At 33.6% G+C, this 18,287-nt stretch overlaps 2 long non-coding RNA genes across 2 annotated transcripts; both read right to left on the minus strand.

Annotated features, from left to right (window-relative positions):
- Positions 1-168: 168 nt before the first annotated feature.
- LOC145819646 (uncharacterized) lies at positions 169-1,289 on the minus strand. Its single transcript, XR_014360410.1, has 2 exons — positions 1,248-1,289; positions 169-595 (listed from the first exon to the last, which is right to left on the minus strand). It is a non-coding gene; the product is annotated as an uncharacterized LOC145819646 (long non-coding RNA).
- A 7,891-nt stretch (positions 1,290-9,180) lies between these two features.
- Positions 9,181-9,650, minus strand: LOC114278345 (uncharacterized). Its single transcript, XR_003634881.2, has 2 exons — positions 9,379-9,650; positions 9,181-9,278 (listed from the first exon to the last, which is right to left on the minus strand). It is a non-coding gene; the product is annotated as an uncharacterized LOC114278345 (long non-coding RNA).
- Between the last annotated feature and the right edge of the window lie 8,637 nt (positions 9,651-18,287).

Here is an 18,287-nt window from a genome sequence, read left to right on the forward strand (position 1 = left end):
TGAGTTTCCACAACCAAGAGCTGTTTTGGTCGGCAATAGATGTATTTTTTGCGACCAAAACTCTTGGTCGGCAATTGTCATTTTTTGCGAAAAAAAATTATTTTGGATGTCGCGACTAATAAATTGGTAGCCAAAGCAGGAAAACAATACACCTGCAATTCCTAATAATTCATTCAATCCATAATAAACCTATAATTTTAAAGCATCATTCAAATTAACTGAATCATTAACATTCGACACAATACATAATTCATTAACATTCGACACAATACAACTATTCTAAGTTTTCATTCACAAGTCACATCCATCTAGCATAACAATTTGAAACATAACTATTTGTTATCCATGCGCAGCTATCAACAAATAAAACTACTAATATTTGTTATCCATACACATCCATCCAAAAATATTTAATCCTCCCAAAAATGCTCATACTGCCAAGTAGTCTTGTACAATTTAGCTTCGTGAACTTGTTAAGAAATATGTTGGGGAGGGTGCTCGTCTGGTTCGTGAACTTTTGATCCACTTTTCCCAACTTTTGATCCACTTTTCAATGATGGCCCCATCGATATTGTTTTAGCCACTTCAAATGTTTCTGGGAACAAAGAAAAATTATGTCACTATGAAACAGCACTACCGAACAAAGATAATAAAACCTCAACCAACTTCACTACAACATACCTTGAAAAGCCCCAGAGTGCTTGTTGGGAAACAATTAATGAAATCAAATATAATTACCAAGCAAATAAATTTTGATTTTATCACGGTGATAAGTCATTCCACATGAATCAACAGCTCGTTGCTTCTACATTAGAATGCATTTATTAATGAAACTAGAACAATTATTGAGCAACTGTATGACATTTGATGTGTGAAGTGCTCTTTTTATCATGTTCTTTTCTTTATGGAACTGGGTGATCTTAGAAATCCAAAGCTTTTTTTACTTACATTTGAGTAAGTAGGGTGAACAGAGCTATGGGAGCCTTATTACCCTGGCTACCCTTCCCGAGGCATATGCCTGCTTATCAACAATTGCTATATAGACTAATTACTAATTGCTATATAGATGATATACCTGCTTATCAACAAAACATCGGGTCTAATAACTCAGACAAGGGAGGACAATGATATTTCACATAATAGGGGATGCCAAGTGACATTTTCTATTATGGCAGGGGTGTCAATGTAATTTACAGTTTATTTTAACTAATACTCTTAGTGACTGAGTTGACTTGAAAAGTACAAACCTGCATGCTGTGACTCTTTTGCATCAAAGGATTCAGTCCCACTTGACAAGAAATGGTGAATGTTATCCTTCTGAACAGTAGTATACAAGGCCATGGGGTACAAAAGGCAAAATATACCTTTTCTAAGTCGACATTCTCAGAGGTAACTTTGAAACGTCCTTTTTGTTGAACAAGTGGCTTTACCTTGTCATCAAGCTCTTCACTATTTACTGACCACAATAAAATCTGAATTAGATGAAAACGCAAAAAATGTGTTTGACACCATATAGAAGCCAATATAATCAACCAAATGAAGTCAACGTAGTTTTGCACATGAAAGTAAGTTCTCTAGGAACTAAGAATTGAGAAAAATAATGTTTACTTGCCTGAAGTTCTAGAAGCTCTAGACAAAATTTCAAGAGGTGCATCGTCCAATGCCTGTGGAACAGGAGCTCCATTGCAACTCGACATGTTTTGTTGCTGATTTTGCGATTTATCACTGAAAATTGCAGAAATTTCACTAGAAACTCACAATGGATTGCATCACAATGATAATGACACATGATAAGAAGTGAAATTTCTTGATTATAGTTTTTAAAAATGCAAAAATGAAGAGAGATAGAGAAAGAGAGAGTCCAAGTCAATAACAATAGCAATAACAAATTATGTGCCCAGCAGAAGTGTGAATTAGGTATTTGAATTAATATACCAGAGAACTATATAATTGTGTCTGAAATAGGTATTTAATATACCAGAGAGCTATATAATTGTGTATAGATATGCAATAAAATGCTCAAGAATGGAATTTGATCCATAGTACTAATAGAAGAAAGACTCAATGTTGAACTTTTTCCATAACGATATAGTGATTCTCAACCAATCACAAATGTAAGCAAAAATGGGCTGAGATGAACCCTACTGTACTACAGTCTTCACTCACACACAACATATTTTGTCAGCGCAAGTACTCCTAGGTCACTGGCCTACTTCTAGACTCCAAAATTAATCCATTGGGCAGAACCTATGAAGCACCGACACGTTCCAAGGCTCTGCGTACGAGTGTCGGACACGTGTCGGACACGGACACGTGTCAGACATGCGGTAGACACGTGTCCGACACTCTCTCTAACGTGTCTCTTTTTTTCTTTTTGAAATCTTCCAGTCGGACACACCATGGACACGGGGAGAGAGAGAGAGAGAGAGAGAGAGAGAGAGAAACCTGGTGCGATCTGCCTTCGATCTGCTCGATCTGCCTTCGATCTCTGTCTCTCGCCTTCGATCTGCCTTTGATCTCTGCTCGCGATCGACCTCTTGCCTTCGATCTCAATTTGAACTCATCGATGTCCACGGCTCAGCTCTTGTCGCAGTCGAACTTGTCAAAGATGGAGTCGTAGAGACTCGTCAGCTCCTCCGGCGGCGTCGTCATGTCCTCGCCTTCGATCTGACTTCCCCTCTCTCTCTCTCTCTTTCTCTCTTGTCGTGCGTCTTTGTCCCTCCCGTTTTCAACCATAACAATATAATTTGTTATATATAAAATATATATATCTAATTTGTTATATAAAATATATATCTAATAAATTATATTAACATATTTGTTATTATATTATTATATTAAATTATAAATTATATTATATTAACATATAAAATATATATCTTATTTAAAAAAAACTTATTTTTTATTAATTTTTTTAAAAATATATTTATTAATTTTATTATTATTTTGATTGTATAAGAATTAATGATTTTATTTTTATTTTAGACATATAATAAATAAATAAAATTATATATATTAAACGTGTCCCCAGCGTGTCGTGTCCCCTATTTTTTGAAAAATTGCATTTTCGCGTGTCTGTATCGTGTCCGTGTCCGTGTCCGTGCAACATAGGGCAGAACAAAACGGAGTCCACTTTATTATCTTAGAGCTTCAAATGACTATACCTCTTTATAGGTTTTCGTGCAAAACATCATTGAACTTTCTTTTCTTTCTCCTTTTTATGTCATAGTTTTTATGTATGCATTCATAATTCATTGTTACACAATTTTAAGGACTGCAAATTCTATGGAAAATAAACTGAGCCATTCCACTATCATGGGTGATACACAAAGCTCCATAATTCGATGCTCAACAATAAGCTTTCAGGATGAAGGTCGAAACTTGTGCACTAAATCATCAGAAGCACATGAATTTGCTAGTGACTTTAGCCACAGAACTAATAGGTATGCATAAAGGTAAGACATACAAAAATTGTAAATTCCCAAATTTGACTAGTGTATACTGCTAATATAGTGTTGCTCCCAAATGATATCAGAACAAACTATAGCCTCCACTATCTAAAACGGAACACTTCACCACTGTATAAAACATAACACTTCAAGAATAGATCCAAAAGCTTATAGAAGTTAGTTATAAATATCATTATCATACCCCTCTCATTCGCTTGGGAGAACACAACCATCTAGAAAAATGATATTGCCTGATGAACTTCCCCTCCTCTGATGACCTTGCACAGCCATGCCGTCAACGTTTCTTCCTCTGACATATGAGCCAGGTTTTCCAGACAAATTATTTTCAACATTATCCTCAAAACATGAGGCAGAATTTTGTGAAACTTGGTGTTCATGGTTTGAACCACCAATGCTTGCATCATCATCGGATTTCTCATATTTAGTTCTGGAAAATAAAAACAAAATTGTAGTTTCGTTTATATAGACTGACGACCTTGCCCATGCAAAGGTCATAAGAAACAAATATATTAAATGAACATTAAAATTTGTCTTAGCACTAGCACCACTCTTTCATATCATAGAACTCCTAATAAGCAAATTATGTGTAAATAGATCTCAAAACATATAACAGCAGGACAATATGAGAGGAAAAGATATGATTGAACGATCTACAACAAGAAGACATACAACGCATTAGTCAGAGTTGCGTCGGCTGATAGAGAAGATGGTTGATTCTGCATCAGATCATTATCTTCCTGTGAAGTACCATATCGTTAGGAATCGCAGAAAGACTCACGTTTCACTAAAGAAAACCATGCAAAGAGTATTAACATACTATATCTGAAACTTGTGAACAGTAGCTCACTGAAAACAACTGATGCTGCAATTCCTTTTCATGGTCAAGCCCAAAAGAACTAACTGAGCTTCCACCCAGATCTTTTTCAGATATAATGTCCTCATCCTGGATCTAGCAAAATAAATGTTGATTAGTAAACCTAAATTTACAATAGCTCAATGGATTCAGAAAGGAAAAGCTGCACAGAAGAAATAGCTAGTTACTCTACCAAGGAAAGCTTGATCCTTCACATTTTCAAGATTGAAGTTCCAACCACTAATCCCTCGTTTGTATTCATTCTACACATGATTCACAAAAATGAATATAAGAAACGACAAGGTATAACATAGAAAGATCCTACCCTTAAACTTAAACAATCCTGCATACAGAATATTCTGTGAACAAAAACTAGAACAGTATTGACAGGAATCCCACCACAGGCAGTAACAATATAACAGAAAGAGAGATCTATCAAATCAGCAAGCTGTAACAACCTGCCATGTTTGGGAAGTGTTATGTTGGCCACGCTTTATTTTACTAATCAAAAGTTCTTGACAATAGCATTGCGGGTTCAAATTCCATAACCACGCATTTTGGAATCAGGGCTTCAAATTAATTCTAACCCCAATCAATAATAACTGTATTTAATGTCCAACTCACTGCCTGAGTCAGAGCATGCTCGCACAATAAGGATAGAATCCAGCAAGAGGGCATCTTATGACAAATTGTCCTTAACAAAGAGAAATAGTCGTGCCAACCAGGGCATGACCACTGACCCATTTAAAAAATGACGCATGAGAGAAAAGAAAAAAAGGGTAAAACAAAAAATGCAGAGCTGACAAGTGGCATATTTTCTATCATGTCTCTAAATGTTACTCACTTTCTGCATCATTGGGATTTTGTGATACCCCCTGGCACAATGAAGTGAAAGAGTGGGGATCATGTAATCCAGGAATGTTAAATTTACAAATAAGTAGTGACAGTTACAAATCAAAAGCCCACGTGTTTTAGAAGAACAGGTTTACATAACAAGGTTTAAATAAAGAAATAAACAGGTATATTCACAAAACAATGCTCCTGGTCTTAAAAGATGCAAGCTAAAAAAATAAAATAAAAAAGGCACTAACTCATGCTAATTCAACATAAAGTGGTAATTACACGTTTCATATTGACTGCACCAGAAACATGATTCTGCATTTTCACCTAAGTATCACCCAGATGATCTAGTAAAAAGCATCCTGACCATTGCCATCCAGGTTCGTTGAAACAAATTGAAACTAATAATTCCCTATGACCTGGTAAACCACAAGAAACCAAGTAAGAAAAATAATAGAAAAGAAAACATTATTATAAGAAAAGGCTTCCATATCTCTGTAAATTTTAAAGAAAAAAGAACTTTGCTAAAGATAAACATTTTTCATCCACCTAGTTGAGAGCTGAAAGAAGTGACAATATGAACATTTATGATATAGTCAGCCAAGCAAAGTTGAATTTGACCATGAAATTTCATCTTTAGACCTTATTATTTGTAGTTTATCTATAGATTAGTTGGCAAGAAAAATATCAACAAATACGCCACGAGAGAAGCAAACATGTTTTATTTATTTATTTTTTTTACGAAAAACAGGTTATGTTGAATGCATGTGAAATGAATAAGAACAATAATAACAATAATTAAAGAAATGAAGATAAGAAGAAACGTTCTAGATTATTTTCTAGGTACCATAGTTCATACAATATGGAATGCGCAAGACATACACATGCATCAAGTAAATCCAGCTTAGACAGACATCAATGACACGGCAAGATTAAAGCTTACAAGTATTAGCTTGTGTGGAGATTGAAGACCATCAGTGCCTATGAATGCCCCTCCATTAATCCTCTCATCTTGTAGTGCTTCCCCTACCATAAGATACCAAAGCTAATGATATTCTAACAAGGCAACCTAGATAAATCCGGGAAAATAGAGATCACCCTTCCCCTGTGGTGTGTAGCTACGTTGTCTTCTTCTCAAGTAGTAATCTTATTATTACATAAAGATAGTACAAGCTCAGCAATTCTGACATTGAGGATAGTGTAATACTTTAACAAATGAATATGTTGAAAGAAATGCCATGAGATTATGGTCTCTAAGAAGGTGACCACCAATCATAGTAACGCTGAGGGTAGTGGGAGGGGATAGGAGTTCTAATGAAACTGAGAAATGGTTGAGGGAGATGAGCCAATAAAAAGAATCTATTGGTTCATTATACTGCTGGGTTTAGATGTCCAGAGAAAAAATTATCTTCCTTGGTGTACTATTTTAGTCATCTTGCACTGAATCCATGTAGTTATTTTTGGAGTCAAGGTTGGAAATTATTGCAGGTGGAGTGATTGCGCAATGCAGGACTATTAAAGGTGGCTCAGAAGAGAATGACATTGTTTTTAGGTGAGGTGGTTCATTTTGTGATACATTTAGAGAGATTTTCAGGATGTGAAAGCATGTTAGGATTCCTTAAGTTCTTGGTGCTGCAGTTCAAGAATGTATTTTGACAGAATTGTGTGCTTTGATCACTTATGATGTGGTTGTGTAATAATTCTTTTGCAATGAATCGTACGATACCTTGCATGTGTGAATTGTGATTGTAAACCATTAGGTTTAAAAGTTGTGGTAAAAACTTGTTCAGATTAGAAATCATTAAAAGAAATATTAATTTTTTGAATCCTTCTATTTAATCTCTAAACCAGAAACCTAGAAAGCTGTTGAAAATTTAACTGGAAATTTCATGCCATCTTACCCTAGAGAGTTATTTTGCAGAGTAAAATAATTGCAACATGCAAATTAAAATAACTATTGCCAACAAAATCTTTCTTCATGCAACAATTAAATATTTGCATTACATTTTAACAACCAAATTAAAAAATAAATAACAAGCATCATGCATAAAGATTGTTAGTTGAAAAACCAAAGATTTTTAAGCTCCAACGCTGAAATCTAAATCAACTTACCCCACCCATCATTTTGCTTTTATGATTTTTCGTGGGGATCGACTAAATGTTAGGTTCAGATCTTACTTTGAAGCTACATTTGTTTGACGAAAAGGATAAATAATATCGTAGGCTATGAAGCACTGACACTATGAAATAGGCATTGTTGCAATGTTGGACATAGGGATATGACGAGGATATGCCACATGGCTTGTCCCTTCATTTGGATTCAGTATTTTCCCACACCTTCATACAACATGACTGGGTTTTCTACATGCTAGGATGTTGCTCTAGGACTGAACTTGCCTAATGTTTCCACCTCTAAGAAACATGTCTCTCTGTCAATCTACATTTGTCAAACTAATCACAATTTTCTTACACCTTAAGAACTAAATGAAAGAAAAATAAAAATGTAGAGAGATTGCCAGTTGAACCTGTTGGCTTTATCACACTACATGCATTTTAAATCCTAAATCAAGCATCTAATGTCAAATCCCACCATCCACCCTCTGCTCGTCATTTTGTTTTTTATAACCTTCATTATCTTGGGGGATCAAGTGATGAAATAAGTTGGAATTTGCTCTTCCACTTGTAAGCCACATGCAAGATAAAATGCGTTTTTTTTTATATCTGCATCATTGGATTAAAAAATTTCTCATCGCAACACTAAGTGGACAGATTCTATATAGGCCAACATATTGCTCTCACTGAAACACATAAATGCCCCAACTTTGGCACATGTATATCTTGCTCAACCTACATTTGTAAATTGTGACATAGTTTCACTCCATTGCCTACGGTGTTGCCTTAATAAATAAATCATATCAGTTTTAACCATTTCATGTTGCACCACTTTAGAGATTTGGCCTTGGTAAAATGGGAGTTGTCTAACCAATACAAAAACTATTTGAACTGCTTCCCTATGACATAGAAGAGCAGTTATGAAGAATTTTGTGAACCTAGCCTTTATATGGAATCGTCTTAGGTCTAGAAATTCATTTTTTCACATTTTGCTAAAATCCGAACCTCTTTCGTGCCTCAAAATGATTTTTGCCCAACATAAACTCTTTTTGAACTTATAATTATATCCCTGTGTTTTGAACATTTTCAAAGTTGATTTTAAGTCCTAAAAAGTCCAAAATTTGATTTGAAAACGATCTAGAATCAACCTGGGAAAAAACTAACGGCCAACACCAAACAAGCCCCAAATGACCAGTAGATCATTCTGTTAAACACCAAAGGGCCAGAGTACGAGGAATTTACAAAAGAAAAAGGTCCCAGTTAATGTATTTAATGTATACTTGATTTGCTTTCTTTCTTTCGCATTCTTTTTTCCATGTTTAGTTTCTAGGCTTCTAGTTTTTCTTATTTAATTCATGTTTATTGCTTTAGTTCTTCTCATGTTTTTGTTCATGCATTATAACATGTTTAGACTAGTTCGAAATCGCTAGTTCACATGAATATTGCTTACGATTGCATTAAAGTAGAGTCTTTCACACTTTTTCAATTTCTAACCATTTTTGGGGGGCATTTTTCTCTTACAACGGTATGAAGTTCTATAAAAACTGTTTTAATTAGCTCAGAAAAAACTAGGGGCGAAAGAAAACAAATTGAACACTCAAATGTTCTACTCTTTCAGTTTTTAGAAAAAAAAAAAAAAAAATTAGAAAGATTGAGACTTCGATGAGACTATTCAGAGGAAGGAGAGGAGGAAGCAACGTACAAAGTAAATAGCCTTCTTCGATGAGACGATTGAGAGAGATTGAGACTGAGCTCCTTCATATTTTCTCCATTAGAACTTCTATGCATTTTGATAAAACCCTTGGAAGCCAAAGAGCTAGGGTTGTGTAATCTGATATATTTATTTATTTATTTATTTATAAATATATTTTTTGGGGCTTTCATATTTCAATTGTATAAGAAAACGGGGTTTTCTTCAATCCATGTCAATCAAATTAATTACAGGAGGCAAAAACTACAGGTTTAGCAAATTCAAGGTGAAGAAACTCTTGAGAGGCAAAGATCTGAAAAGTTGAAAATTATAGTTAGGGTTTGAGATTGGGGGAACGAGAGCGAGAGAGAGAGAGAGAGAGAGAGAGAGAGAGAGAGAGAGAGCGTGTTTACCTGATGCAAGAGGTCTGAAATCGAGAGGATTAGCAATGGTAGAGTGTAGGCGGCTCCACGCACTGCTACCGAACTTCCTTCATCTCTTAACCGAACCCCACTGCTGCTCCAACGCTGCTCCTGTTTCGTTTCGTGTTAGTCACCTTCTTCGTGTTTGCTCTCTGCCTTGGTCAGTGCACCTATTTCAAAGAGAGATGAGAGAGGAGAAAATGAAAATGTGTGAGCTAACAGATTGCTAAAGATAAAAAATTTCAATTCCCGCCCCACGTTTCAAATTTCCCTCACAAATTTTTGGCGACCAAAATACCAGATTAGTCGCAGAAAGGGTACCCTTCGCCGACAATTTTTTTTAGTTGTCAAATCTCAATCAACGGCGACTAAAATATTAGTCGCTAAAAGTGATAATTTGGCGACTAATTTTTTTTGGTTGCTGAAAATAAGTTTTTGGCGACCAAATTTTTGGTCGCCAAAAAAAATACCACATTCCGCGACCAAATTTGTAGTTGGTAGCCAAACGCATACCACTTTCCGTGACCAACTCTTTTTTCAGTCGCCAAAATATTACCTTCTGCGACCAATAATATTTGGTCGCCAAAAATAATAATCATTCGCGACTAATTAATATTTGGTCGGCAAATGTCAAATTTTTGCGACTAAATTTTTTTTGGTCGGCAAAAGTGGTCGGCAAATGTGTGAATTCTTGTAGTGAATTTCTGGTTTTTTGTCGTACTCTTTCGTGTTATTTTCAGTTCCTAATATGAGGATGTGATGTATTTCTTTGAATGCGAAATAATAAACATGTGTTTTAGTTTTTATTGCCCTCTAGGCAAATTCGAGATAATATATTTATTGTTGATTCCGTGGAATTCATCTGCTAAAATTTATGGTGTCATGTGATATCTAAACATAGCCTTAAATGCAAAAGGAATTCTGATAATGTTCAGGAAAACAACAAAAAGGGCTATGAACTTGGAATTGGATGTGGCTTTTTATTTTTATTTTTTATTTTTTATTTTTTTTAATTTTAATTTTTACATTTATAGAAATCCATCACTACTCTTTTCTTTTACTTTTTATTGTAAAATGAAAATTATGTGAGTAGTAGAAACGCATTTATTGGTCATATAAAACTTTAGATGAGCGTTGTACAAGAGCATTTCTAATGTTAGTAGATATTTTACTTATCTAAAAATTACTATTGTATATATATACATACATATATATATATATATATATATTATTTTGCCTATTTATTTTTTCATGTTTTCACTCTGACCCTCTTTTTTATTTTAGTATTCATTGCTTAGTTTATGAATTGTCACATCAACAATAAAGATGAAGTTAAAGAATTATGAGGGTCAAATAGGTTTTGGCTAGTTTTTAAAAGCTAATTACATTTAGCTAGTGAATGTGAGTTATGACAAAATATCTAATTCTATACCTGGTGCATAGTGATTAGGTATTTTAATTAATAGGTCTTTTTTTTTTTTTTTTTTTGAGAACCGTCCAAAATATATTACCCATAAGATAAAAAGTTAACAGATTTTGCTAGTTTGTGCACTGGAATAGGCATTATTTTAACTAATAGGTAAATTACACCATAAGTTTCTATAGATTAAGCGAAATGTCAATTTTGTTTTTATTTTTATTTGAATAATTTGATTCTTGCACTTTCGTTTGTTATAATGTGATTTTTTCATTATGTGTCGTTAACATTTTAAATAAAAAAATATCACGCGTACAATTAGAGGGACCAAAATAAAATTTAAAAGAAATTATAAGGATCTATTTGCATCTCAAAAACTAAGGGCGAACATGTAGGCTAATGTGTTGTAAATGCGAGTGTGCCAAAGTTGATGAACTTGGTCCAAAGTTGGAATTGTGGTTTGGAATTTCTAACTTCTACAAGACTTGACTGTGTGACTAAGACGAACAACAAATAGTTCGGATTTTGTCTCAATAAAGAAGACTTGTAACAAATTTACTAGGTGCAAAGAAACTAGTATTGAACTTTCATTAATTGGAATGAAGTACAATTCAACTAAGCAAACTAAGGCTAACCTATGTAAACAACTACCTACAGGAATTGAGTTATTTAAATAAAAGACAATTGCTAAAAAAAAATGTGGAAATGAGCTCTTGATTGAGTTTTTGGTTCTCGACCCTTGCAAATGGTGTGCTTGGAGTCCTTTTATAGTGCTAATTGGCCTCTTATTTTTGTTCTAATTGCAAGAACGTGACAGCACCAGTTTCTGCCACTTGTGCCTCTGATCTCTGGATTGAGCCCCAAATCTAGCAACCACTTTGACCAACGATTGGATCTTCTGACTTTAAAGCTTTCATGGCCCACTTGATCGTTTTGATTTTCAACATGTGCACTATTTCTCCCAAACATGGCTTTAACCGTCCACACTTGGGGAGTTACTTCAACCACTTCCTTCTTCTTAAGAGGTGGGCCTCAACTACTTCGTACTTCATAAGAAACCGTTAAGGTCCTTTTTTATCCATACATATTATTTATTTTTAATAAAACATAAATATCAAGTCAACTACTGCCACCTAGATTCTAGGCCATTCTGGCCTCGGCACCCGACCTACTAGAGTAGTGCCATGTCATCCTAAGGCCATTCTTACCCCGACACCCGACGAGCAAGGATCCTCTAGAGTAATTTTTTCCTAAAGTTTCCTAGAGTGCTATATTGTGTGGTTGAGATTTACTGGCAAGTCACATCAATTTTTCTGATGTGACTTGCCAGTAAATCTCAACCACACAATGTAGCACTCTAGGAAATTTTAGGAAAATTTCACTCTAGAGGATCCTTGGTGACACCCGACCTGCTAGAGCAGTGCCATGTCATCCTTCTTGCCACATGGCATTCTGCCAAAAAGGGTACAAAAAATGGCCCCCTCAAGTGTATCGTTTAGATATTAAGCATATATTTGAATGAAGATTAGATTCCCCTCCATCTTCTTGCTTTAATACCTATCTTTGAAACGATAGGCATCAAAAGATGTTTGACATTCATCCTTACAGTGTCGCTGCCCATTCTATCACAACCGCTGCTAGGAAGTTGACAGCTGTCTCCCTTCTTGAATTTTAAACCCTTGCCACCAAGACCTGCCGCCAAGACTTCTTAGAGAAGCTATATCACCAATGCTTTGCAACTTCCTTTCAATTTCTCTTCTCTCCTTTCTCTACCACTGCTTCTTTTCATTCCATTCAAAATTTCAAAAGCCTTAATTTTCATGCTGCCATGGCTACAAGGAACAGTAGTACTTGTTTGGGCATTAGTTTCAGTAGCTATCAATTCTAATATATAAAACAAAATTAGAATTAGAATTTACACTACACAGAAAATTAAACCAAATTCACAGAATTAAATTCTGTAAAAAATAAAAGAAACAAGAATGTAACTTTTATTTTCCAATTAATTTGAAAATAAAATAAAATTTTATTTAAACAAATTAATTCCACACAGAAAATTAAATTCTGTAAAATAAAAGAAATGAAAACTATAACTTTTATTTATCAATTAATTTGGAAATAAAATAAAATTTTATTTAACCAAAATAATTCCACACAAGAAATTAAATTCTGTAAAAATAAAAGAAATAAAAACTATAACTTTTGTTAGAAAAAATTACCAAACTAAATGGAAAATATAATTTAAAATTATGCAAACGCTTTTTGGGCAAAACCAAAAACTGAAATAAATCAACATAATGACGTGATTAAACTTACAGTACATAAAAAAATAAAACCTGATCGAGTCGAGTGTGTGACACTCTTTCCTTAAGACAGATTCGTCCTCCCACCGGTGCTTAGGATTCAATGGACGTCTATCTCCCAGGATACAACGATCAATGTCTTGCACTAGCAGCACTACTATTGCAAGCCTAGCGAACTTTGCTGTGCATGAACTCTCTTTATAGGAAAATTAGACTCAGGAAAAATGAAGAAAAAATGCAAAGTCAAGAAGAATGGCAATTCACCATTCAAAATGAATTGAGGGACATGGAATATAAAGACTTCTAAGTGACTCTTCAAAAAGGTTGTGATCCTTCAAAAGGACACACCCTTTCATTTCAAGAGACACAACCATTGAAGTAAATTAAATTCAAATTTTCCAACAATCCCCCACATGAATGAAATTTACGGAAAGGACATGCAACAACATGCAGACAAAGAGAGAGTACATTATGGAAATATCCTGCATCGGGATAGGTAGCTTTCGGCTTTGAACCTTCCCTAGTGAAAGCCTATCGGACTTACTAGCTAATCAGTGGACGTGATGCCTTGAACTGTTCAGCCCTTTCTGTAAGCCAAGACAATAGAATTCACACAGAATATCTTCAAACACAACTTAGTTCTCACGGTTGTGCCCGTTTTGGCCTTGGGCAAGTCCTGGTGTTTCTTGAGTGCTTTAGAGAATTTAGCCTTATCAATTCTCATAGAAGCGGCCCCTTCACACTCACATAGGTGATCCTTATTTCGAGTCTCTTAAATACTCCTCTTGAAAGATACCCCTCTAGGATTTCCAAGATATAAGTAATCATTAAAAGCATAGCTTACCCTAAGTTCCCTGCATTCAACACATGTTGCAGATATCACTCTCATCATAGGAATGGATAGGAGTTAGACTTCCTTTAGTGATTTCTGGCGAGCCACACATAACTTAGTTGTCCCTTTGAACTTAGTTCTTGGGATCTCCAGTCATCTAAGTAGGGTTACCATTATGATGACTCTGATATAATAGGCTTTAATCACATTCCCCTCGATAAACTTTCCCTCATTTGCCCTTTGGTCAAACTTTTTGTTTAGCGGCCGCTATTTTTCTGTTTGACCTTCTCAATTAGATATCATTGAGTAGTTAGTGAATCCATTATATTATCATTAGACAATATTCACAACTAAAAGCAAATGTCATACGGTGTCAAGTCTTTGATTACATCGAGACTTATCGTTACTCTATGTCACTCCCATTTAAATAATAAACATAGAGTTGTTCCTAAGGAGTTAATGAAACCATTGTTGTTTCTACTCCAACTTTGTCCTATATAAAGAAATGAGATTCTTTGTAGACCTATTATCGGAACCGTTACTTTGGTAAAATCCTCCAAGCACCCCCACATTTTAAGCATTCTAAGGAAACTTAATTCCTCTTGTTGATGTATAATTATACAAAATATTAATACACCCCCACAATTCTGAGATAAATCAGAATATATCATTAATTGGCGTGCTTGAACTAAATAACAAGATGTACACTATTTTGTGAATATAGTCATAATACTAATTTGTCTAAAAACAATTAGACTTCATAACTTGCTTTTGCAGTACAAAGAAGAAATGACTAAAACCGGTTGTGGCCACAACATTTTGTCAAATAACATTTCTTTAGCCATGATTAATTTCTTTTTGTTTACTGCAACCCTTAATTCCAATCTCAACATGGAATATAAATATCACTGTATAAATACATTTACATCTTGTTTGTCTTATCCAGTATTGTTGACTATGTCGACAATTACCAAAGTGTCTTTCACCCATGAAATATTTCAACTCATATAATATTTCATTATGGAGTTATCAGTCACCATACCAATTTTAGTCATTATTCCAAAGAATAATCAGAATTCCTTTTATGTCAAAACACATAAGTTTACATTTTTATCAATACTTTGATAAATAATTGACAGCCATTTATATTACACCACATATCAAATTGATATTAATGACATCATAAATTGTCAACTCTACAACATATGTAGACATAGACAAGATTAACAAATCAAAGATAATCATAATTGTCCAATTAATCTCTCTCCCTCACATTTGTGATAATACATAAATTAGCACAAACAACATGATTTATTGCCGAAACAAGTGTCACTGTCACAAATAATAACTCATTTTTGATAAATTCATACATTATTCATTCAAGAATATTTGTAACAAAAGAAAATTAAATTATCTCTTTTAATTCAAGAGATAAATTCCCACATTAATATTATGGTTCATGGTTAAACCAATTCTACCACACAAGTGAAACAAAGATTGATGACATCTTATCTCATAAAATTCGAAGTTACTTTAAAAATAACTTTCAATTGATTATTAACAAAAATAATAATCAACCCAAAAGATTTCTCAAATTATTTCCAATTAAATGGAACAACACTACTAGTTAAATCATCATGTTTAAACTTTTCTGGTGTTAACGATTGTTAATACTACTATCACAATCAAACAAAAGGATTATTTATACTTTTCGAAATAACACCCCACAAGAGATCCATTGGTATGTCATCATCACAATCACAAATTAATTAAAAATTTCACAAACTTTCAAATAAAATTTAATTTAAATCCCTGACAAAGTACTGGAAATAAATTAGTCAAAAACTAACACATCACATTTTTCTTTTTCCATAAAAGATTTCAAGGTAACATATGACACCATAAGACTCATTGCAAATTAATTAGAATTACTACAAATTAATATGCACATGTAAATGACATCTCTACATTTGTATAATGCATCAGGCACCATATATACCATATGCTTGGTTTTAAAAAACAAGAAAAACTAAACATGTCTTAAGTTAATCAAATAAAATTATTAATCTGACTTAAAACAGTTAAAGATCTCATTAAAGATAAAGCCATTCCAATGGATTAAAGTCAGAAAAGAGACCAAATATTTGTCAATAGACAAACCAAAAATCAAAAGAATCTGAGTTTCTCCATAAATATAATTCGAAAAGTTGTAACTTTTCATCCCGGTTATGTCTGCAAGTAAAGACAAAAAACTGTTTTTATATAGGCAAAACAAATCTTATACAAAGATCATAAATATAAATATATATAATGAGCACTCTTTATCCACGAAGTTAGAGGCATCCATTTTATTAGATTCAAAGCAACCCAACAACAAAACCAATCACCAAAACTTCTTATAAAAAAAAAAAACACACAAAAAAAAAAACAAAACTTGGTCAAAACCCACGAATCTGACTCAGAGCCTCAACTCTCTCACACACACTCGGACACCGTTAGCGAGAAGAGATCGAGAGAGGCATTGAAACTTTATTTGAAAGAGTCCGGGATTTTGGGTTATGAATATGATGATGAATGAATGAGTATGACTGAATTGTGGATGTAATGTCTCCTCCTTTTCTCTCTCTATCACCCACTGTTTTTTTTTTTTTTTTTTTTTTTTTTTTTTGGGTTTGTTGTGGAATCGATGACATCCACGAAAATTCATAAATTATTATGAAACGGTAAAAGAAAATTCTGTGTACAATCAAAATTAACAGTAATCCGAAATAAATATATAAATACCAAAACAGAAACAAATAGTTTCTGAATATGTAAACCAAGAAGATTAAATAAAACTGATTCACAACAATTCTTTTAAAAACAAGCAAATGTTTATGCTATACATGGTTTATGTGATCCAAGAAATAAAATAACTGAATCCTTCTAATTTCGAAAAAGCACCGATCCAAATCTAATATTTATATAATAAAAGAAGATTGATTTACGAAATCCCAATATTGTTTAATCAAAATATATGTTCTTCATACTACATCATCATCATCATCATCATGACATACATGATACACCACTAAGTGCCTTTGTGTGAAAATCAAAGCATGATAAAAACAATTGAACACATCAATGAATAATAAATACATATAAAAATTGATAAGTCAATTTTCTGTAAAACTCTGAAAACAATCATCCAATACCAACTATGAAAATCAATTCAAACTCTCTTACCAGTATTCATAGAACTTAGATCTGTCTTATCATAATATTTTCTATAACACACAAATAATAATAAACAGATATGCATTCTGAACTAACATGATTACTCAAACAAAAATACCAATTTTTGAATTAATGAGTGAAGTTTCATAACAAACCAATTGACTCCCAATATAAATTCAAACATATTATGATAGAAAAGATGTAAATTGATTTCTGATAGATTCAAACTATTTATAAGTTATAACCGAAACTGTTTTAACAATGATAAATCTGTTTAATAACAGTTCCTTATACACAAAACTATATTTTTCCAAAAACCATAAACATGGTTGATTCTGTCTTAAGATTGTTAGAAAAAATTACCAAACTAAATGGAAAATATAATTTAAAATTATGCAAACGCTTTTTGGGCAAAACCAAAAACTGAAATAAATCAACATAATGACGTGATTAAACTTACAGTACATAAAAAAATAAAACCTGATCGAGTCGAGTGTGTGACACTCTTTCCTTAAGACAGATTCGTCCTCCCACCGGTGCTTAGGATTCAATGGACGTCTATCTCCCAGGATACAACGATCAATGTCTTGCACTAGCAGCACTACTATTGCAAGCCTAGCGAACTTTGCTGTGCATGAACTCTCTTTATAGGAAAATTAGACTCAGGAAAAATGAAGAAAAAATGCAAAGTCAAGAAGAATGGCAATTCACCATTCAAAATGAATTGAGGGACATGGAATATAAAGACTTCTAAGTGACTCTTCAAAAAGGTTGTGATCCTTCAAAAGGACACACCCTTTCATTTCAAGAGACACAACCATTGAAGTAAATTAAATTCAAATTTTCCAACAGTTCCCACTTCTGAAAAGGACCCCCTACAACATTGGGTCTCTTTGTTCTAGTGAATCTTCCTTCTCCCATGTGATCTTCTCTGCATTGCAAGCTAGGGCTTAGGCATAGGTCCAACTCCTTTACCATATTATTGTGAGTAAATTTGTTAACATAAAATTATGGGTCTCTAACACTTCTTGTAAACTAATGCTATGGTACCCCTCAAAATGTTTATACCATTGATGTTACACATTTTTATGGTATATGTTACGTATTTTATTTGGTAAAGTTACGAAAAATT

The sequence above is a fragment of the Camellia sinensis genome, chromosome 2, assembly GCF_055761805.1.
Source record: "Camellia sinensis isolate YWXY chromosome 2, ASM5576180v1, whole genome shotgun sequence".
NCBI lineage: Eukaryota > Viridiplantae > Streptophyta > Magnoliopsida > Ericales > Theaceae > Camellia > Camellia sinensis.